The sequence below is a fragment of the Cydia fagiglandana genome, chromosome 25 (assembly GCF_963556715.1).
Source record: "Cydia fagiglandana chromosome 25, ilCydFagi1.1, whole genome shotgun sequence".
In the NCBI taxonomy this organism is placed as follows: Eukaryota; Metazoa; Arthropoda; class Insecta; order Lepidoptera; family Tortricidae; genus Cydia; species Cydia fagiglandana.
In genome coordinates, this window is record NC_085956.1 from 7,122,797 (window position 1) to 7,146,300 (window position 23,504).

The 23,504-nt window shown below is 37.6% G+C and overlaps 1 long non-coding RNA gene across 1 annotated transcript; it reads right to left on the reverse strand.

Moving 5' to 3' along the window:
- Positions 1 to 6,322: 6,322 nt before the first annotated feature.
- Positions 6,323 to 13,086, reverse strand: LOC134677168 (uncharacterized). The gene is made up of 2 exons (XR_010099994.1): positions 12,965 to 13,086; positions 6,323 to 12,306 (listed from the first exon to the last, which is right to left on the reverse strand). It is a non-coding gene; the product is annotated as an uncharacterized LOC134677168 (long non-coding RNA).
- Positions 13,087 to 23,504: the final 10,418 nt, after the last annotated feature.

A 23,504-nucleotide genomic window follows, 5' to 3' on the forward strand; every position in this document is an offset into this window, starting at 1 on the left:
AATGATAATCTGACAATCATTACATTATGACTTTCAATAATTGTCAAACAACGGGATCCCGATATTTTACATATTATAAAACCCTATAAAAATGATATAAGGTTTTAATTGTATAAATATAACCAGTGATTTTAAATGATCTCTAAATTGAAACGGATATTGAATATAAGCAAAGACAAGTAGACATAGAAGACTGACAATCTCCACACAAAGCCACGTGCCTCATTATGTTTAAGCGGGGCTCCCATACAACAAACGTGATTTTTTGCCGTTACTTGCGTAATGGTACGGAACCCTACGTGCGCGAGTAAATGCGTGATATTCAGAAGTTGAGATTATTAGGAGACTATTATCACTATGATTGGCACTAAACTGGGGGCCGATTTTTTAATATCGAATTTCGACCGCTCGACTTCTAGTATTTCGTTCAATAATATCTCCATTACTAGGCATTGAAATTCTACTAATACAATTTAAAAAAAAAACGAGTGGTCAAGACCACTAGATTATCAATTTCTAACGCTCGTAATTCAAGAATTTGCATTTCGCCGTTTTTTACCCATTTTCGAGTGACGAAATCGAGCGATCGAAATTCAAAAATCGCCTCCTGTGCCTAAGACTGGTACTTCAAATAGTTCAAATCAACCATTGGCCCCAATTTTTGTAGAACGATCACAACACCTTGCAGTTGCAAATGACATGTAGTGGTGTAGAATTAGCTTGGTCCGATTAAGTACCGACATTAATGTATTAACCCTCATGTCTAGTCATCATCATCATCTCAGCCATAAGACGTCCACTGCTGAACATAGGCCTCCCCCTTGGACCTCCATTCGTATCGGTTGGAAGCGACCCACATAGGGGTATTTCACTAGAAAAGCTGGCCAAAATGATTTATGTACATTTGTATCAGGAGTTCTATTGTGTGAATCCAAATATGCTATTTTAATTTATTTTATACAACTTTTATACATTTGCCGGTTGGTGTAGTGTTGTATCGTTTATATACCGGTCAATAGCATAATAAAACATTCTTCAAGTTTTAATTATTTGATAAACAGCTACTATCTGATCAATCAGACGACCCTTCATCACTTTCATCTGTTGAATCTGATGATAAGTCATCTGACATCGCGTTTGCGTCTATGTTTGGGCCAAGCATCTTGTCCCTAGCAGCAAGGCTAAATGGTTTCGCTGATTTTAGAGGCTTAGGCCTAATGCTGCTCAAAAACGGATCTGACGTAAGTAGCAGCCGATTTAAGACGTCCAAATTGCACTGCTCTCTCGAGAACTTCCTTGAAAAGCTCTTCCTAAATTCTCGGAAGTGCTTATTTCTGGCCTCGGCTGCCTCTTCGGACAAATTTCCTATAGGGAGAAGGGCATATTTCATTATAACAGGACCATGCAGTAAAATTTTGTGCACGGTTGGGGTCATTTTATTCATGACTGCATCATGTTTTTGTAGAAATTGGGGTTAGTTACAGTCTTTCATCATACGAAAAATGTATTCTCTGGTCACTACTCTCACTCCAGAAGGACCTGCCATGATAAATCAGAAAATTATTTTTTCCAACCGCAAAAAGAAACTTTGTTTGGTAATATCGCTCAGTGTAAAAATTCTCGTAATTCGTTAATGGGCACTTCTGGGCACCCTAATTTTAAATAAAATTGCTAGAGAATTAAATGTCCTGTCGAATAGAACCACAAATTTAGCCCAATATAGCCCAATAGAACAACTTTCGGCCTTTTCAGTTCAAGTCAAATTCGTAAATTCATAGTGCAAGAGAGTACTTACTGAAATTTGATATTAAATGTATATAACCCTTAGTAAGAAAATAATAATAAACAAATTAAATTAAGCATACCTGGTGAATCCATTTCCCGAACAGACATTTTAAAATATCACCTTATTTGTTGTCTAAACAACGCATAACAATTGTAATATTTATTATCGAATTTCCGCTTTCGTAGATGTGTTTTAGTAAGAGCGGTTAAATGACACCGATTTCACAAATACCCACCACACGCAGCGAAAAATAAATATTGTTCTAGTATCTATGAATTATATGACTAAGGAGTTCGGCTACCCTTTTCCCGGGATTCTACGTCTTGATACATTCTACTAATGGCCAGCTTTTTTAGTGAAATACCCCTATGTGCGACCCGCATCCCGCGTCTTCCGGCGGCCTTAACAAGGTCGTCCGTCCATCTTGTGGGTGGACGTCCTACGCTGCGCTTAAGTCAAGTCTAGTGCATGCGATAAAATAAACTCAAAAGCATTTATTACGAGAATCATAAGTAATACATAGGCAAAGGGTTAGGTTAAGACATATGTAGGTAGGGTAGAAAAGGGGTTTCAGTCGATGTGTGGAAGGGCGGCACCGTCGTCGAACCCAAGCCACCTGGCGGTGGACTTAAACCGGTGGCGTGTGCCTCGGATGCACATGCTGGTGGCGCGTATGACGGCGATACTGATCCTGCATCTCAGCCAGCCCAGTATGGTGCTTAGAGAACGGTTCCAACGTTGAGATATGGTTTCTGCCATATGTTTTATAAAGGAGGACATTTGCGATAAAATAAATATTTGTTTAAATTTGAACTTTAACAGATGTTAATAGAGTTCAAACTTATAACTGCCATCAAAGAGCATAGAGTGTATAGAGAGTTATTGTCATGGTAAATTATGTCGCCGTGTGCCTGCTACACTGCCACATCTCAAAAAACCGTTTTTTCGAGAAATCGCGTCTCAAAGTTTTGAGAGTATAGTTCAGGGTGTTTAATAGGATCTTACTCCTTTAGTTTTAGGTCTATGAATTTAAAATTTAGCTTTTTTTACTCGGAATGATATAACCTTCCTTATGACCACGCCACTTTTTAAAAGAAATGTATATTTTTTTAGACACAAGGCCCGAAAGACAGGTATTTAGAGTTGTGGCCGTATTGCAGAAACGTTTTTTAAAGATTTTGAGATGCGGCCAAATTTAAACACAAAATTATTGGATAAAGGTTACCATGCAAATATAAATAAAAACAACAAAATAGTTAAAATCCCTTTATTTTTACCCGACTACGGCAACGCAAAAGGAGGGTTATGATTTTGACCGGTATGTATGTGGGTATGTATGTATGTATGTATGTTCATTTGTTCCCTCATAACTTCTAAAGTACACATTATAATTTGACAAACGATATGTCATTCGAATTATCTTAATCGTCCGCTGGTTATAGGCTATATGAAGTCACAAAAAAATGAACAAGGCGTCCTCTAGAGGTCATAAAGTCACGAACGAAAAAAATAAAAATAAGTAATGATTACGTGATGTATATCATTTGAAAGAGCTCAGTTAGCACATTTCAAATATATAAATATTGTTAGCTTTTGCGACCGGCTTTGCTTGCATGCACCCGATGAAACATTAATTTATCGGGTAGGTAATTCGAACTACGAATCTACAAGCGCTCTGGATTCTATCCGCGTATTACCCGACTACGGCGATACAAGAAGGTATTTGCAAAATAAATTTGTTTGGCCGCTATAAACATAGTGTTTTTTTTAATGACCTGCAATATTTTATAACGTGAATAGGTATAAGTCCAGATCAGCCAAAATGTATGAAACAGCCGTACAAGAGACGTAGGAAGCTCGCTGTACGCGTTCCAAAGCCGGGCGCCTTCGGCGCCCTCATACTAGAGGAGTCGGGCGTAGCCTGACGTACGTGGCGCGCTGCAAGCTGTCCAAAGCCAGGCGACTTCGACTTTCTCATACTAAAAGTGTCGACATACGTGACACGCTGGACGCTTACCAAATCCGGGCAAATGCATGAAACAGCCGTACAAAAGACGTGCGGGCACGCTGTACGTGTTCCAAAGCCGGGCGCCTTCGGCGCCCTCATACTCAACGCGTCGGGTGTAGCCCGTCGTCGTACGAGGCGCACTGTATGCGTTCAAAGCCGGGCGCCTTGGGCGCTCTTATACTAAAAGAGTCGGGCGTAGCCCGACGTACGAAGCTCGCTGTACGCGTTCCAAAGCCGGGCGCCTCATACTAAAAGAGTCGGGCGTAGCCCGACGTACGAAGCTCGCTCTACGCGTTCCAAAGCCGGGCGCCTTTGGCGCCCTTATACTAAAAGAGTCAGGCGTAGCCCGACGTACAAGACACGCTCTACGCGTTCCAAAGCCGGGCGCCTTCGGCGCCCTCATAGTAATAGAGTCGGGCGTAGCCCGACGTAGGAGGCGCACTGTACACGTTCCAAAGCTGGGCGCCGAAAGCGCCTCCATGCCAAAGGATAGCGCAGCCCGATATATGTGGCGCTCTGCGTGTATTTCTGTACTGGGGATGCCCTCGAAAAAGTAATATAAAGTGACTTCGAATAAGTAGTTAGTAACGAAGTCATGACCCCAAAATTAATTAAATAAAAAATAAGTTCAAAAACTAAAACCCGACTACTGCAAATCGCGCTCTAAAAGTATGAAACAAGATAGAATTCTTATCTGAAGTTATCAAACAGGAAATATTATAAATGTTATAATTTTTTTAATAAAAAAATACAACGTAATATGTATAATTTACTACATTATTTATATTTTTACAGAGATTCAGAGGATAGCTGTGGTCGTATGCCACTTTACCTTAAAGTTTATAATCGTGGCATACGACCATGCACGGCGATCCTTTGAATATCTCTGTAAATATATCAAAAATGTAATACATTTTATTACGTTGTATTTTTTTATTAAAAAAATTATAACATTTATAATATTTCCTGTTTGATAACTTCAGATAAGAATTCTATCTTGTTTCATACTTTTTAGAGCGCGATTTGCAGTAGTCGGGTTTTAGTTTTTGAACTTATATCAACTTTGATAGGAACAAGATCACTGTACGCGATAATAATAATATGTGTAACTCAGCTATTTATTATTTTCTAGGACGCAACTCAAAAGCTTCATTTAAAACGTGTGCTTTATAGCCACAACTCAAAAGTGGCTGTATTGCAGGGAATTGTCTGACAATTTATGGTCAAATGCATAAGGCCACTTGTGAGAAAAAGGCTCTTAAAGACCTTTTTTGCTATGGCTCTCGAAATAAGGTCGTAAATTGAACAATTTTGAATACGAATCTGCAATAATCCAGAAAATCAAAAATTTTGAATTGTGGCAGTATAGCAGGCACACGGCGATGTAGCCACAGTAAATTTACTGCCATCTGTCGACAGAAGATTAAAACTTTTAGAGCGCCATTTGACTTTGATCCTTATTCTTTCACAGATATGTGTTAAATTGGTTTATATCAATAAGTAACTACTCGAGACTAGGCCAAAGGTATGTTGCAATCTTTTCGAGCGATGGCGCCCTACCTTTGGCCAAAGACATATGTAACTTCGTATAAGATGAATAAAGTCTAAGGAAAAAACGTGCCTCGGAAATCAAGAAAAAGTCATTCTCGGATAGATGGCGCACACACCTTTAGCCTATACTCGGCTAGATGGCGTGACGACACCTTTTCATATTTAATAATTTTAACACCTAGATATCAGTGAATGAACATGGATCAAAATGATATAAAAATAATAAAAACATTTATCCATACATATACATTTTTTTGATAATTTTATACGTTTTCATTTCGAGTTTTAGTCGTGTGTCGATAGATGGCAGTAAATTTACTGTGACTACAAAATTTACAATGACAGGACCCCTCTATACTACCTGTTCTTTTTCCTTTGGCCTAGTCTCGAGTAGATGGCGTTACTTTTTGATATTGAAAGCATAAGGATCAAAATCAAATGGCGCTCTAAAAGTTTTAATCTTCTGTCGACAGATGGCAGTAAATTGACTGTGGATACATTATTTACTTTGACAAACCGCCTCTATTTCAAATTCTCTTTGCTGCCATAAGGTTACTACGCCTGGATACGTCCAGACTAGTTAATTTTTCGCCAATCTGATTAAATTGCCCGAGCGAATCAGGACGTGCGGACGCAAACGCCAATTTGGCTCGCCGAATTCAACCGCCGCGCCGATAATGACCTATATTACCGATAAAATGAGGTGCGGACGCAAGAATACCAATTCATGACGCCAGTATTTTCGTTCTGGGGCATTTTTTCAATTTAGGGCAGCGGTCGGCAACCTTTTAGCAGCCAAGAGCCACATATGATATTAGTTAACGAAGTTGACGCGGGCCGCACTTTGTTAATATTTATGACTTTATCAGACATTGACGCTTATCAATATTACATACAAATTAGCCAGGGAGCCTCGCGGGCCTCATGTGAGAGGTTCATACGCATGTGGCCCGCGGGCCGCTTGTTACCGACCTCTGATTTAGAGGGTTCTAATATCACCATAAATCTAAAATTGGTGATTAAATTGGAGATTGACGCCAATTTCATTTCTGATCAAATCGGTCGATTTGATCATCCCGTCTGGATACCGCCATATGGCTTCGTATGAACTAGACTAGATGATTAAGCGTGTTGCGTAAACGGCACCTAGCTATATTACCGATAACGAGTGACATTTCTATGTCCTCTAATAAAAAAACGGACAAGTGCGAGTCGGACTCGCCCAACGAGGGTTTCGTACTTTTTAGTTTTGGTCGTTATGGCGGCAACGGAAATACATCACATGTGAAAATTTCAACTGTCTAGCTATCACGGTTCATGAGATACACCCTAGTGACAGATAGACAGATTGACAGTGGAGTATAAGTATTAGGGTCCAGTTTTACCCTTCGGGTACAGAACCCTAAAAAGATGACTAGAATATGAAGTCAATACGCATAATTTGACGACCGATCTGGCCTAGTGGGTAGTGACCCTGCCTATGAAGCCGATGGTCCCGGGTTCGAATCCTGGTAAGGGCATTTATTATGATACAGATATTTGTTCCTGAGTCATGGTTTTTTTCTATGTATTTAAGTATTTATATATGATATATATCGTTGTCTGAGTACCCACAACACAAGCCTTCTTGAGCTTACCGTGGGGCTTAGTCAACTTGTGTAAAAAAAAATGTCCTATAATATTTATAATATCTAAATTGACGTCAAATAATCCTTTAAAATAATCACAGTACGTTACTGACGTGTTGTAAGGGCGCTGTACTAAACTCGGGATTAAAAGATTATGTTATGTACAATCGATGTCTTATCATAGAACTAATAAATTATTAGATATATTATTATGGTTTGGCGAGTCGAGCGGATACGGAACAGTATAAAGAGATTTACAAATTGAAATAAAACTATTGAAACGGATTATATTGCGTATATTGAATTCATCCTACATTTGATATTTCAATAGTTTTATTTCATGAGTAACTCGCGGTAACCGAGGACAATATTAGATTTACAAATTATTTTGAACACAACTGACAGATGCAATCACAAATGAATGCAACTCACTCGTGAACAATATTGTCTACACAGATCCACTGAGCGAATTGAGTGATATTATACACGGTGCGGTGTAACATGACGAAACCGAATAATTTCAACAGCGTATTCCTGATCATATTTAGAGACAAAAATGTCCTATAAACTTTTTTGAATTTCGCCTAGTTTCAAAGTTAATACCAATTTTTAAAAATAAAACATGTTTTTATTGTTACATAGTGCAAAACGCCTTTTTGATGGCGATGTTGCTGCTATGGGACGTAGTCTAAATATCCTTAGTGATAGATGTCAAAAAGTGACAAGTATCACTTTGCAAAAACTATGTTCTACGAAAAAAAAATTAAAAATCTATTTCAAGTGACAAGTTTACGAATAACATTTATTTTTTAAGCACTAATACATTAAAAAAATGGAAAAACAAAACGAAAAAAAATTTTTTTTTTTCGAAATTGACCTAAACTCATATTAAATTTTTTCCTTCTTTTGACCGCAGAAATGCGTGGTTAAAATTATTCGGTTTCCTCATGTTACACCGTGTATATCACCGCGAAAGATAAGAATCAATCTTTTCAACTCAGTGAAGCGTTTTACGCATCTCTACTTCACTTTGTAAGACGCAAAAGGAAAAGTTTACTATCTGAGGGTAACTACCAACATGTTATTGACATAGAAAATAGGGAAAAATGTCTGAAAAAATATATTTCTTATCAATTATCATTCATTTGTATGGAAGATAAAGAACCGTTTGTTTCTGCCTATACAATATTGTATGAGTGAATAGCAAAAAAATTGTACGTAATTAAGCGCAGTTAAGAAGCTGTGATTAGTCTTAAATTGATTCATTTGTGTTACGAAAATTAACTATGTAAATTGTATTGTATTTATTGTACTTAATTCGTACACATATAAGTCTATAGCATACGCTAAAACACTTTCATGCATCTAACTTGAATAGAAACGGCTTAACTGTGGTAACACAATGGAATCAATTAACTTTAGACTAAATACAGGTGCTTAACTATGTATTTTTTTTTTGTAATTCACTTTTATAGCTTTTTTACTCCAATGAAGAATTGATTTCTGTATTTTGCATGATATATCAGTTATATATTTTTTTGTTTGTTCTAAAATGAGATATTGATTGTACATAACACGAAGAAATGAAATTGTTTTACATTATTAAATATTTTATTGCGTAATTTTAATTAGATTTAAGTTTTCCTCGCAAACGCAGGTGCTTATTTTTTTAGAATATAATTTTGAATACTGAACTGTTTTTTTTTTTGTTTAAAAATAACCCACAACCCTATCTACTAAACCTAACCTTTTCACAAAACCTTGGTAATTGTAATGAATTGATATATCGACGCTTATCATGAATAGTAGTGGCACAACTCAAAATGAAATGCTATTGCATTTAATATTCTATGTTTTACTGGTAAGATTTAAAATCGAACGGCATTTCATTTTGTTTTATGCCACTATTCATGATAAGCGTCGATATTGGTGTGAGGTCATTTGTCAAATCCACACACACATATAAAACACACAAGCAAGCTAATATAAACCCTAAACATGCACATAATGTGCACACATGTGCCAACATCATTGCCGCAAGCAAGCTAATATGAACCTTATTTGATAGCATGAGGGTAGGTATTCGTCTATCACTTATCTCAGGCGGTTAGAGTTAGATCAAGATAGGTCTGCTTTTGTTTTTTTGATAGAAAAGTGGGGTTGAGGGTTATTTTTAAAGCAAAAAACTTTGCAAGCTATTTTCTTAAGTAAGTATTTCTTCTTCTTCGTGGTCGTGACCTCATGTCTGAGGAACGTGACTCCTATGGGTTATTCTTCCTACCACTGCTCTCCAGGCCTCTCGATCTTCGGCCATCTGCATTGTTGCTTAAGTATTTAGGTACGTTCATTTATTGAGAGGCCCTTTTATGCTGGCGATATTAAAAAATCTCGCTTTAAAATATCTAAATACTTTCAAAATCAAATTAAGTGGATATATTATTATTATTTTTCGATATTGGATTAGTTTAAGTTGTTGGACTATTGGTACAGTGAAGTGTAAAATTCCGGGTGTAGATGTCGGCGGCCGATCGTAAGATCAGGCATATCGTGAAATTCCTAGGCATATCGTGAAACGTGAATATCTTTGACCCGTTCTCTGAGTCGACGGCAGATGACAAGTAGGAAAAAACAATTTTGCATACAATTTGGTGACCCTGCTCAATGTGACGTCTTGTCGCTTTCCATACAGCGTATGTCAAAAGTCATAGGGTGACCATAATTACTTAGTATAACATTAATTTTACTTGACAAATAGGAATAATTAAAGTAATTATGTTTTAATCAAATACTACCATGTGATAATGTGGATCATTTACAGAGTCAGAAAAAGTGGTTCTGGATCACGACCCAGAAACCCTGTATATTGGTTTAATGTGACTATCGTCAAAACATTACACAGGAACATTACGATCTGCCGCCGACATAGACAACTTACTCAAAATATGTCCCATAGTTATTAATTCGCTGTCATAAGAGCTATGGGACATTTTTGAGTGTTAACTCACATTTATTACTTTCAATTTACTTTAATAATTAAATAAAGAGACGGGTATATTGCGAATTTATTTTATTCATTCATTTCATTTAATCATTCATTCATTACTCTTATTTACTGACCCGTCTATAAATGTGAGTTAATAAGTATACAAAACGCGAAAATTTTAAAATTTTTGAGTATGATTTGAACACCCATATTTTTACTATTGTAAAACCCTATTATTTCCTTTTTTACATTTGGTTCGTTTTAGGATTTACCTAAAAATATATATAGATTACGAACCTTTATGCCTAGAAAATACAAAAATTAAACTCTTAAATTCGGAAAATTGTATCGTTTGAATGAAACATTTTGAGTATTAACAAATAATTTCTTTTAAATACTCATTGTTCTCCAATAAAATGTAAAGTAATGTAAATACTCTAAATTATTGAAATTTGGACTAGGCGGGGGTTTTATAAACAGCTTAGAATAAGTAGTTAGCTTAATTAGATTTAAATAATGAATTCTAAATCTACTATCAATATTGAATTGTCAGTTCAATACATTGTGTCAATAGTTCAAAGCATTATACCGGGTGTGGCCTGTAACACGAGCAAATAATTAAAACATAGATTTTACTCCTCAAACGGTGACACTTTTGTTCAACAAGTTTTAAAAAGTATGAAGTCTGACTCCCTATTTTTCATACAAAATAAATATTATCTTCAATGGACGCCATCGCCACGCCATATCATTGTGATTGACGTTGCTTGTCACGCCTTAAACATAACAAAATTCGCAATACATTGCGTCTTAGAATAAACTTTAAAGTGTGTTAAAAATCAATCCACAAGTTATTTTTAAAAGTCGCTGAACAAATATGTTGGTCAGTATGAGGAGTACAGCCTACAGTAAAATTTTTTGCTCGTATTACAGGCCACACCCGGTATTTGTATATATAGGGTGGCCCATTTAGATCGGTCAGTATGGGAAAATCTGAAACTACAACGAATCGATCGAATCTCGTCGATTCTCGTCGATCGTCGTATCATACGACGATCTCTTCTTAGGAACCATGTCATCGATTTTAGTAACAAGAAAATCGTGATTTTCTGAAAGTTCTATGAAGTAAAATGTCAACAATACAAAGAAAATAATTATAAATGTGAGGTTTTTTGAAATTATTTGAGGAAAAAAATGTATAAATTGAGTGAGTTGATTCTTCCAACCTAGACTTAAATAACTAATTACGTATGTCTCAAATAGTTTCAAAAATGGGACTAACAGTATCATATCAAACCGATATAATCTATTTTTCTCGTTCTCACTTCCTTATTAGAAAAGAGACGAATGCTTATATCGAAAACTCTGGCGTAAAACAAACATTGTAAATAATCTCTTCTCAAATCCAAAACTAATGTAATCCTTAAAATTACTTTAAAATGAATGAGATGCCGTTTTTCTAAATGTGACGTCCCACGGGTAAAGGTACCTTATGGCAGTTGGCGCTTACGCTATTATTAACGCCGCTCCGATATTATTGCGGCGCCATGCGACGTAAGCGTCTGCCGCCATAAGGTACCTTTTGTTTTGCCGTTGAACGTCACAAATAAGCACTAGCAAACGGTCTAAGTAGATAAGCCAATTTTTGTATGAGACTCTACTACTGTATGAAATATACTTGTAGCTTAAAAACTGTATTAACTTTTTTTTTATGTGCGCAAATAGTTTTCGAGTTTTGGTCACATCTTACAAAAAAAAACTTGTGAAATGCTCATTGACATACAACATACATTGTATATGTATATCTAAAGACGAGCCTTATGCTCTGGTTTCCTATAGGATAACAGTGTCGTCATATAGCGGCCGTCTCCATACAAATACTACGACGTATTATTTAGTATGGAGACGGCCGCTTTATGACGGCACCACTATCCTAGGAAACCCGATCTTTACGGGCAATAAGAATGGGGCTAGTACAGCGGTTTAATTGTTGTTAATTGTTTATTTAATAGACATTTATAAGCATAACAGTTGCACCAAATCGCTTACAAACGTCAAGCGGTGTCACACGTATTCGAGCCAATCGTGCAGTCTAACGCAACTAGTTGCGACCAATCGCGCGCGTGATGCGAACTCATCAACCAATCGCGTTGTGGCGTTAGACTGCACGGTTGGCTCGAATTCGTTGACACCGCTGTACGGGCCCCATTCTTATTGCAAAATACTGGGGCCCATTTCTCGAAGGATATTAGACTAATATTATTAGTTCAACAATTAGGGCCCATTTCTCGACCGGTATTAGTCTAATATTATTAGTGTGTTGCCATGGTAACCCATACGACTTGACAGTCTGTGAACTAATATCATATTATTAGTCCAATACCGTTCGAGAAATGGGCCCCTGTCAAATCGTATGGGTTACCATGACCACACATTAATAATATTAGACTAATATCGTTCGAGTAATCGGCCCCTGGGGCCCATTTCCCGAACGGTATTAGACTAATATTATTAGTTCACGTACTGTCAAATCGTATCGGTTACCATGGTAACACTAATAATATTAGACTAATATCGTTCGAGTAATCGGCCCCTGGTATATACGTACAGTTGTAGAGAGTCCATAACCAGTGACTAGTGTAAGATAGCCGATCAATTGTTCGTAACCGAATGTTTACCCATTAAAATAATGAGAACTGAATGTTGGTTTACTTTTTATATCGCTAAGGCGCCTAAAGTAAGTGTACCCAAGGCTCGGAACCGGTTCTTTTCTTTATACAAAAAATACCGGTATTATTACGTTTCTTTTCGTTCTTTGGTTTATTATTTCATTTTTAATCTAATGATACGAAGTTGTTAAGTACCTACCTAAAATACATGATTCAGTCCTACGTAAAGAGCATAAAATAAAAATATTGGGCTTTTTCGGGTTTAAAAAAAACAGTTCCGAGCCCTGAAGGTACCTACCTACTCGACACATTAAATTTATACCCAACGCCACTCATAACACCCCATTTCTCGAACGGTATTAGACTAATATTATTAGTCCATGAACTGTCAAGTCGTATGGGTTACCATGGCAACACACTAATAATATTAAACTAATACCGTTCGAGAAATTGGCCCCAGATGTAACATCTTACAGTTGACGTATGAAAATCTAGTGCCTCTCCGCAATGTGAAAAACAGGTGTAAAATATTAGGACGTGTGCTACTGCGTTTTCCACTGGGCCCAGGCGTGGCTCACTATACGTGGCGTCGCTACAAGTACATGCGGCATACACCAATTTTGGTGTCTAGCAGTAGTAGTTGCCGCGCACCGCTACGGTTCTGGGGCGGAGATGAGAATCGACCAATAGCATTGGATTGGATGTCATAAAATCCATCAGAGCGGAGAAGAAATGTGGATTACAATACAACCAATGATATATAAGTAGATTCTTCTCATCTTTGACTCAGTGGAAAGGCATCCTAAGACCTACCTTAGGGGTCATACGTTTAGGGGGAGGGAGGGGGTCAAGAAAATGTGACATATTGTGACATGGGGGAGGAGGGAGACACAAACTTTGTGACGTCACTTTAACGTCATGAGTAACCGAAAATTTATTTAAATTATTTTATTCGCTGTACATTTAAATGACAAGTTATTAAAACGATAATCGTTTTTATTCGTTTAATTTTCTTTCCTAAGCAGTTTTGGGTTATAAAATTACTAATATTTATATCGTCAAAAATATTTTGATAAAATATTAATAATACTTAGGTAAGTACTTACTTAATTCGATTTGGCGATTTTGTAGAAAAAATGTGACGTCACACTAAGGGGGAGGGGTTTGCCAAATGTGACCAAGTGTGACAAGGAGGGGGGGAGGGGTCAAACCTAGAAATTCGTGTGACGTAATTAATGGATGACCCCTTAGGACAATAAAGTTATCTAATGGCTGCAGTCGGCCCGATTCGAACTTTACGATACGTCAAATATTACGTTTAGATACGATATGGACGTCAAAAGTGACGTTTTCTAATCCATATCGTATCTAGACGTAATATTTGACGTAGGTATCTTAAAGTTCGAATCAGGCCGATATATTATCGTCCGTAACTGTAAGTATCTAGAAAACGATGTATTAGAATATTATAATTTAACTAATTAATCAGTATTATGATAATATTGATAATGTACACTTGTTTGGCGAAAGTTTTAATTTATGACCCATTTCTTACCTTATCGATATCACAGTGACAATCAATATGAATGTCGCTAATGACCTCATACTATTTGTCACTGCGACAAGGTACAAAAGGGTGATAAAATAAAACTTTCAACCGTACCATCGCCCACACTGATGAATTTTGATCTTCTCATAGGTATACCAGTAAACAGCAAAAGTTGCTACGCGGGCGAGGTGTTCAAAATACCTAACCTTGACCACAGAATAAATAAAAGTACTAGGTACAGAAGACTCACTCTCTAACAAAACGCGTCTGTCACGATCAGCACAGATATGGCCGCTAGGTGGCTACAGCGCCCCGCGCGGTTTATGGCAAACCCCAAAATTGGGGTCGAACGGATGTACTTTTAGCTAGGTACCTGTAGCAAAGCGTCGAAATCGCGGAGTGAGCCACGCCGCCTTGACGCTCTTATTCGCTTAACCAGCTATTCTCAAAGTGTGTTCCGCGGAACCCTAGGGTTCCGCAAAGGCTCTGTTGGGGTTCCGCTAAAATATAATTGTAATAATAAGAAAAAAACCAGCTCTTCTATAGGTATATCTGGTCCACAGTGATGAACGAAAATTTTTAATTTGGGGTTCCGTCAAATATTTCGCTTGCCGAAAGCTAAGGCCGAAAGGGTTCCGTCACCAAAAAAGTTTGCGAACCGCTGCTCTTAACAATAAAGTCGCGTCAAAATCATTTTGAACACCTGGCCCGCTTATCAACTTCTGTTGCTGACTGTACCCACGTGTAAGGCACGGACGAGATATCCAATCGTACAATATACATTATTTATTATTCTAAATTAGACAAAATGATAAGGGATTATATTAGACAATCTAAGCTATCATTAATTTGCGGAAACGGATATGGATTTTCCGTATTAGTGTGATTAGAAATATTATCGCCTTGAAAATCCTGAGGAAAACTGTGTTGTTATTTGCGAAATATTATTTTGATTTAGCTTTGAAGAGACTGGAAAATTTTTCGCCCAATCTGATAAAATTGACAATTTAATCATGTGGTGTGAACGCAAAAATTAAATTGGTTGCCGACTTCAATTGATTCTAAGATTATGACTGATACAAAATGGTACTTACAGACGCAAGAATGGTAATTTCCGCACTAGTAAGCATTATTGGGTGCATTTATTTTAATATCGAGCGCTCGCATGTCACCATAAATGTTAAATTGTCTGCAGTCGCCGTCAGATATATCGGAGGAGCTAAGGCGGTCACAAATATCTGAACACGCCTCTATTGTCAGGGCGTTAGATTAGAGTGCGTGTTCAGATATTGTGAACACCTTGGCCGCTCCGATATATCTGATATAGTGACTATATCTACGTGAGAACGCTTGATAAGATTATTGTTTCGTCAGGTACGCTAACTAACTACTAACTAAGGCTGACGCCGTTTAATATGGAGTATGTTGCTGGAGATAAAGAGACCCTTTTGAAAAGAGCCAACCGTACTGTAAAACCACCCAACTTATAGTCGAAAAAGCGACCAACCTATGGGCCAAAATAGTATACTAATGTTTTCTAATATCCTGACATCATGCGTGTTAAGGCCCCAGTACACAGTGGCTAACGATGGGCTAATATGCCATGGGCTGGGCTACTGTGTGAACACCACAGGCCACGCTACGCCACGATTCTCCAAAACCCGACTTTTCAATTGCACACCACGGTAGGGTGAATAGGGTCTCCCCAGATATCGACGCGTATTCGGCAAAATCCGATAGGTAAAAGCTTTATGTCCACGTATTAAGAGCGAAAAAGCCGTCGACGCGGCGGCAAGCGAACAAGGCGAACGACGACTATTTTCACTCTTATTGCGCAGACAGCTTTTTCTTATCGGATTTTGTCGATGCCGCGTCGACATATGTGGGGGAACCCATAGACAATGGCGATACGGACCATCCTTGACCACTATGTATTGGGGCCTACATGGCCTACTGGTGCCCATCTGTCTCGCTATAAAATTGCATACACATAAATATATCAATTAGATTATCTTAATTAAGTTATATCTGGTTTTATCTTGATCACTATCTACGATTATTCACATTAAATCCAATATCTATCTAAAAACGTATCGCTCTTAATGCGATTGTTATCAAATTGATGACACATTCGGTAATATTCCACAGATTCTAATACCTTTCGAGTCGAATGATGGTCTCACACAAAGAAGATGATGGCCAAAATGATGGCACTTACGAATTAAATTATGAACGGATATGATAGTCGTTCTTGTCTACGTGACAGCGTGATAAAACGGTGTTTGTCACTTTCTATCTATCTATGTTAAACAGTGACAGTTATTTTATCACGTGGATAAAGGTGGATAAAGCCATCCATAATAAGCCCCCTCCAGACTATGCGCGTGAATCGCGGGCGGAAGCCGCGATTCACGCTGTTCGATTTCGCTGTCTGCGAAAATCGACTCCACACTCGCGTTCGCGGCTTCGCCCGCGATTCACGCGCATAGTCTGGAGGGGGCTATACTCGGGGGACGATATACAATTAAATAAAACAAATGATAAATGGAAAACAAATGTAATAACAGAAATGGATTGTTTCTTTTAAAGTTTAATGAAGGAGATTTGAGTTACTGACAGTGTTAAAATTGACATATATACGACATATAAGCTAACGTCTAGGTAATTTACTTTCTATACATCTCGCTCGCATTAATATGCGAGCGAGATGCAATGCATGGAAAGTAAGTTCGTTAACGATAGCATTTAAGTCAGGGCCAAACTAGTACATAGTAGCCACACAGACTCTCAAAGAAAAAACTAGTAATACCAATGAGTTATATAGATTAATGTAATAATTAATTATCAAAAAAGAATAAGGAAATCACTTTAGTAATTACCGGCGAACGAAGAAATCATACCTACTCGATTACGAAAACAGTAAACAAATTTCTTGTTTGATAATTCATTATGAAACGGCGAAAATAACTAATAATAAATATTAGGTCAGAGAGGATTAACAATAACGTCAAAAACATTATCTAACGTAACCATATACCTAAACGCTAGGTATAATTTAGTAGTAGAGATATCTATTTCCTTAAAAAATCTGCACATTGAAATCAACATGCTATCACCCATATAACCATTCCAGTCGCAGAATCATCAAAGTGGTAACTAAATGTCAGATGTGTCGTAACAGAGTCCACACAATGTGTCTAGAATTGTTTCGAAACAAAGTGTCGTCGCCGTGTCTACACTTTTCCGTAACAAGGTGTCGACACATTTGTGTGCACTTTGCGTGCGGTTTGCGACTAAATCTGACAGCAAATTTGTGACAGCAAATGTCAATATAAAATACCTCTTGAAAACCAAGGTTTGTCAAACTACTATTAGTGTCTCGTGTGCTCGTAATTCTAGTAAGTCATCATGGGCGATGCGAATGATAAAAATCGACCAAAACCATATAAACACCCAACACCCGTCAACCTTTTACAGAAAAGTTTTTAAAGAAATGCAATAGGCTACTAGGTCAGGCAACGAATGCTCAATAAAGTTGTAGAGGGAAATGCTCGGAACACAATTTTTGACTCCTTAACTTGGTTTGGACAAGTTAGGAGGTGAACATATCAAAAGTCCTCGGCCGTAGCCTTTGAGCGGGGGGGAGAGAGGGGGATTTGAAGGTCCCATTTTCCGGTTTTTCGATTATATCTCGGAAACTATGCATCGTAGCGACATGGCCACTTATAGAAAATGAAAGTTAATTTAATTTGTTACAAGTTTATTTAGTAAATTTTTTCCATATAGTTTTTGAGATATCCGCTCTTGAAACTTTATTTAGGGCTCTCAATTTTATCTTGATCTCTACATCAGTGAAGGTGCTAGGCCGTGTTCCACAAAATTTAAAAACAATTTTTTTAGGGTTCCGTACCTCAACTAACCAAGACGCAAGGGGACTACTAAGGGGACTAGGGACCCAAAGACGGACATGTAACGTAAACAAATTGATTTTATATTCAATTACACAAACGGGTCTACCGCGATATAATTTCATTGTTTTCATTGTTTTTCATTGTTGCGAGAGTTTAAAGTGTTAAATTGATTTTATACCCAAAAAATGACCATTGCCCCCCCCCCCCCTTTATCCCCGAAACTACTAGGTCTTAAATTTTGAAAAAACGACACAAAATAGTCCTTTACCTATCACGATTATTAAGATGACAGGAAAACCTGTTAGAAATGTGCAGCCAAGCGCGAGGCGGACTTAATGTACGGAACCCTTAATACGCAAGTCCGGCTCGCACTTGGCCGGTATTTTTTAAACTCCTCTTGACGCTTAACCGCTGAACCGATTTCGTTGAAATTTGGTATAGAAATAGTTTGCGTCCCGGAACAGGACATAGAATAGATCTTATAACCAAAATCATCTTTTGAAGGTGTGAAAAGGGGCGTGAAAATTTGTACGGAAAATCAATAACTGCTGAACCGATTTATATGAAATTTGGGATGGTCTACATCTTTGATTTAGTTGACAATTCTACATCTTTGATTTAGTTGAAAATGATAAAAAACATGACTTCAAACCTAAACTTAAACAGTAAGTATTAACTTCAAGAATTCAATTCTGAATGCACCACATTTCACACCTTTAAAGGATGATTTTTGAGATAACTTATTATGTCCTGTCTCGGGACTTAAAATATATGTGTACCTTTAAATTAAAACTGTTCAGCAGTTTAAGCGTGAAGAGGAGTTTAAAAGAAAGTATTTTAATAAGTTTATATGTTTTTACTTCGGAATGGTGTCAATGTGATACCATAACTAAATTTAGTACTGTGAATTTATACGAAAACGATACCAAACGTGGCCTCGTAGCTTTACTGATGTAGAAGTCAAGATAAAATTGAGAGCCCTAAATTCTTATTACTTGGCCTAACTTGTGTAGAAGGAAAAGGAAAAATAAAAGTCTTCGGCAGGAATATAAGACACAAATATAATTTTTAGAGTTATTATTTCAACCATCAAATATAAACATACCTTGATTATATTATTCTAGTGAGATACGCATATATAAACAAAAACATTAAAAAAATTACAAGGTCGCAATGTCACGGAGCTTGTGTGAGTTATATGTGAAAAATAAAAACTTTTATGACAAGAAAATCTGGACACAATTTAAGAATCATCCAATTGCGTCGAGGAATCATCAGTATTTTTGCTTGTTTCATTACCTCCTTGCTTCTTTTTTTGTCCTTTGTATTCTGTAGCAATTGGTTAGATCTGAAAATAAAGATAACTTGCGTCGTCACGGATGTCGATTTATAGGTTTTAGGGAGTGCAGAATTCGAAAATGATGACCATTTTATAATCCAAGATGGCGGCTACGTCATTGTCATTTACCGTATTACCGTACCGTCGATTACCGTAGCCCATGATGCCTGTGACGTCAGCAACAATGAGACTTGTCGAAATGTCGCACCTGTCACGTTACGTCACATAGTCACGCCAGGGAGTACATCTGAAAATTGTGTGTTCCCATTTGTCCCCATCCCGATAAGGTGGGAAAAAATGGGAAATATTTACATGCAAATCCTATTCCATCTGTTCCCTACGGAGATAAATGGGAATACATCCGAAAATTGTGTGTTCCCATTTGTCCCCACCCCGATAAGGTGGAAAAAATGGGAAATATTTAAATGCAAATCCTATTCCATCTGTTCCCTGCGAGGATAAATGGGATTACATCCGAAAATTGTGTGTTCCCATTTGTCCCCACCCCGATAAGGTGGGAAAAAATGGGAAATATTTACATGCAAATACTATTCCATCTGTTCCCTGCGGGGATAAATGAGATTACATCCGAAAATTGTGTGTTCCCATTTGTCCCCACCCCGAAAAGGTGGAAAAATTGGGAAATATTTACATGCAAATCCTATTCCATCTGTTCCCTACGGGGATAAATGAGAATACATCCGAAAATTGTGTGTTCCCATTTGTCCCCACCCCGATAAGGTGGGAAAAAATGGGAAATATTTACATGCAAATTCTATTCCATCTGTTCCCTGCGGGGATAAATGGGATTACATCTGAAAATTGTGTGTTCCCATTTGTCCCCACCCCGATAAGGTGGAATAAATGGGAAATATTTACATGCAAATACTATTCCATCTGTTCCCTGCGGGGATAAATGGGATTACATCCGAAAATTGTGTGTTCCCATTTGTCCCCACCCCCAATAAGGTGGGAAAAAATGGGAAATGGTTACATGCAAGTACTATTCCATCTGTTCCCTGCGGGGATAAATGGAATTACATCTGACAATTATTGTGTGTTCCCATTTGTCCCCACCCCGAAAAGGTGGGAAAAAATGGGAAATATTTACATGCAAATACTATTTCATCTTTTCCCTGCGGGGATAAATGGGATTACATCTAAAAATTGTGTGATCCCATTTGTCCCCACCCCGATAAGGTGGGAAAAAATGGGAAACATTTACATGCAAATCCTATTCCATCTTTTCCCTGCGGAGATAAACGGGATTACATATAAAAATTGTGTGATCCCATTGGTCCCCATCCCGATAAGGGGGGGGGAAAAATGGGAAATATTTACATGCAAATCCTATTCCATCTGTTCCCTGCGGGGATAAATGGGATTACATCCGAAAATTGTGTGTTCCCATTTGTCCCCACCCCGATAAGGTGGGAAAGAATGGGAAATATTTACTTTCAAATCCTATTCCATCTGTTCCCTGCGGGAATAAATGGGAATACATCCAAAAATGGTGTGTTCCCATTTGTCCCCGCCCCGAAAAGGTGGGAAATATTTACATGCAAATCCTATTCCATTTACGTACAAAAATGTCCCCCTGTCAACTTTCAATCGAGATTTAATCGATAATTTATTCGATTAATATTCAGATTAATGCAATTTCAATCTATGTTAGGTCGACTAAATTAATCGCGATTAAAATATGAGGATTAACTTTTTTTATTCCACGGCATGGCTCTTACACTTTGAGAATATCTGAAAACGAATGAACACAAGGAGCCATTTTGCAAATCCAGTAACTTTGTTATTACTTTTGACAGCGCGTGTCATGTGTCAACACAGAGTCGACACAAAGTCGAAACATTGCGACTACTTTGTGACTGCAATATTTCTCAGCCTTAAACCATATTTATACATCATAATTAACAAGTTTAGTAGTATGTAAAGCGTTATTTCTGTTATTTAAGTATAGTATACGCATCGAAGTACTAAAAATGCATCAAATAATATAGTTATGAACACAGGCACTGAGAAGTAAACAATTTCATTTCCGACTAAACTAAAACAATGTGGTGGCGCGTTGATTATATTACACTTAGTTTATCAAATCACTCGAGCAGTTTAATTCCCCATAATAATTTAAGTCATATTGTAATATAAATGCAAACATTATATAATTACGTCTTGTAATCCGTTTTAGAGATGGCGTATTAATGTTACTTATTTTTATTTAAGTATTTTTCCATCTGACAGTTTCCATTTGACAGGAACAAAATGAACGAATGAACGAATGATTTTGGCATAAAGTAGTCGCAAACCCGAAACAATGTGTGCACACGGCGACCACACTTTATGTCACTTTGTGTCATGTGTCGACCCTTCCCCATTTCTGGTAACTGTGTCGACACGGCGACGACTCTGCGACTGGAATTGTGACCGAAACAGACAGTGTCGACACAAGATGTGTCTACACCGCGTCGTAACGGCGACTGGAAATGGTTGTATGGGCACTTTATCGATCAATAATATTATGATGCATTTATCGATATCCGTTATAAAATTTCACGATAGGATCGATATTTTGTAAGTCCATTAAAAGTACATTACACCGGCGCCTTTGATGACTTGCTTGCATGCTTTGTCAGGCGTGGCTCACTCCGCGATTTCGTCGCTTTGCTACAGGTAGCTAAAAGTACATCCGTTCGACCCCAATTTTGGGGTTTGCCATAAGCCGCGCGTGGCGCTGTCGCCACCTAGCGGCCATATCTGTGCTGATCGTGACAGACGCGTTTTGTTAGAGAGTGAGTCTTCTGTACCTAGTACTATTATTTATTCTGTGGCTTTGTTGCTTTGTGCGTCCGTTTTTAGGGTTCCGTACCCAAAGGGTAAAACGGGACCCTATTACTAAGACTTCGCTGTCCGTCCGTCCGTCCGTCCGTCTATCACCAGGCTGTATCTCACGAACCGTGATAGCAAGACAGTTGAAATTTTCACAGATGATGTATTTCTGTTGCCGCTATAATTTAAAAGGCGCGATTCGGGAAATGAATTAGAGATTCACTAGATATATGAAATAGTAAAGAAGTTTGACGTTCCACGGCTTATGGCGGCCGCAATAATATTGAATATAAAATAATGAATAATGAAATTTAATCACGTAAGACCCGTTAATGACATTAATTATGTGTACAAAACGCGACAGTTTGAAGTGTTATATTTATTTGCATACCGATACGCACAGGCTTCGGTGTAACTCTTTCAAGTAATATTTAGATACCTAGTGTACCTACCTACTTATCTGCCTGCAGTCTTATTACTTTAAATATAGAGGCATATATTATCTCATTTTGTAAAGCTACATTTATCTCTATTATCAGATAAGTAATACTTTTTACTTGTGAGGATCTCTAGGTCTTATTGGGATTAGCCCGAATTCCTCACGAGTTTTCCTTCACGGAAAAGCGACCGGTATATCAAATGATACAAAATCCGTCGCACGCGTCGCCAGCTAGCAGACGCTCAGGGATATAGGGTGAATTTGGACTATTAAGAATATTTAGATCATAATTATAATATACTATACTAATAGCGACCAGGGCCGTCTTAAGCTATGCTGGGGCCCTTGGGCACATAAGAATTTGGGGCACTTTTGGAAAGTAAAGAAAGCGAATTAAACTAACATTTTCTACTATGATCTTCTATTTATTAAGGGTAATCAATAGTTATTTGTTTTACAAGGGGGCAAAGTTGTTGTTTAACCGCTCGTGCTCATATTGATACCCGAGCAAGCGAAAGATTCCAAAATTGAACCACGAGCGTAGCGAGTGGTTCTAAAAATGGAATCTTGAGCGTTGCGAGGGTTTCAAAGCACGAGGGTTAAACAAAATTTGCCCCCGAGTGAAACACAAAATTTTTCACCGCACCAACCCGAAGCAAATATTAAATGTCAAATATCAAACCAAATCAAATCCAAATGAATGTTATGTTATATTTATCATCCAAAATCATCATTTAAAAGTCAATTCTACCAGCAAACATAAGAAAACAACTCAAAATTTGCATTTGAGTTGTTTGCTTACT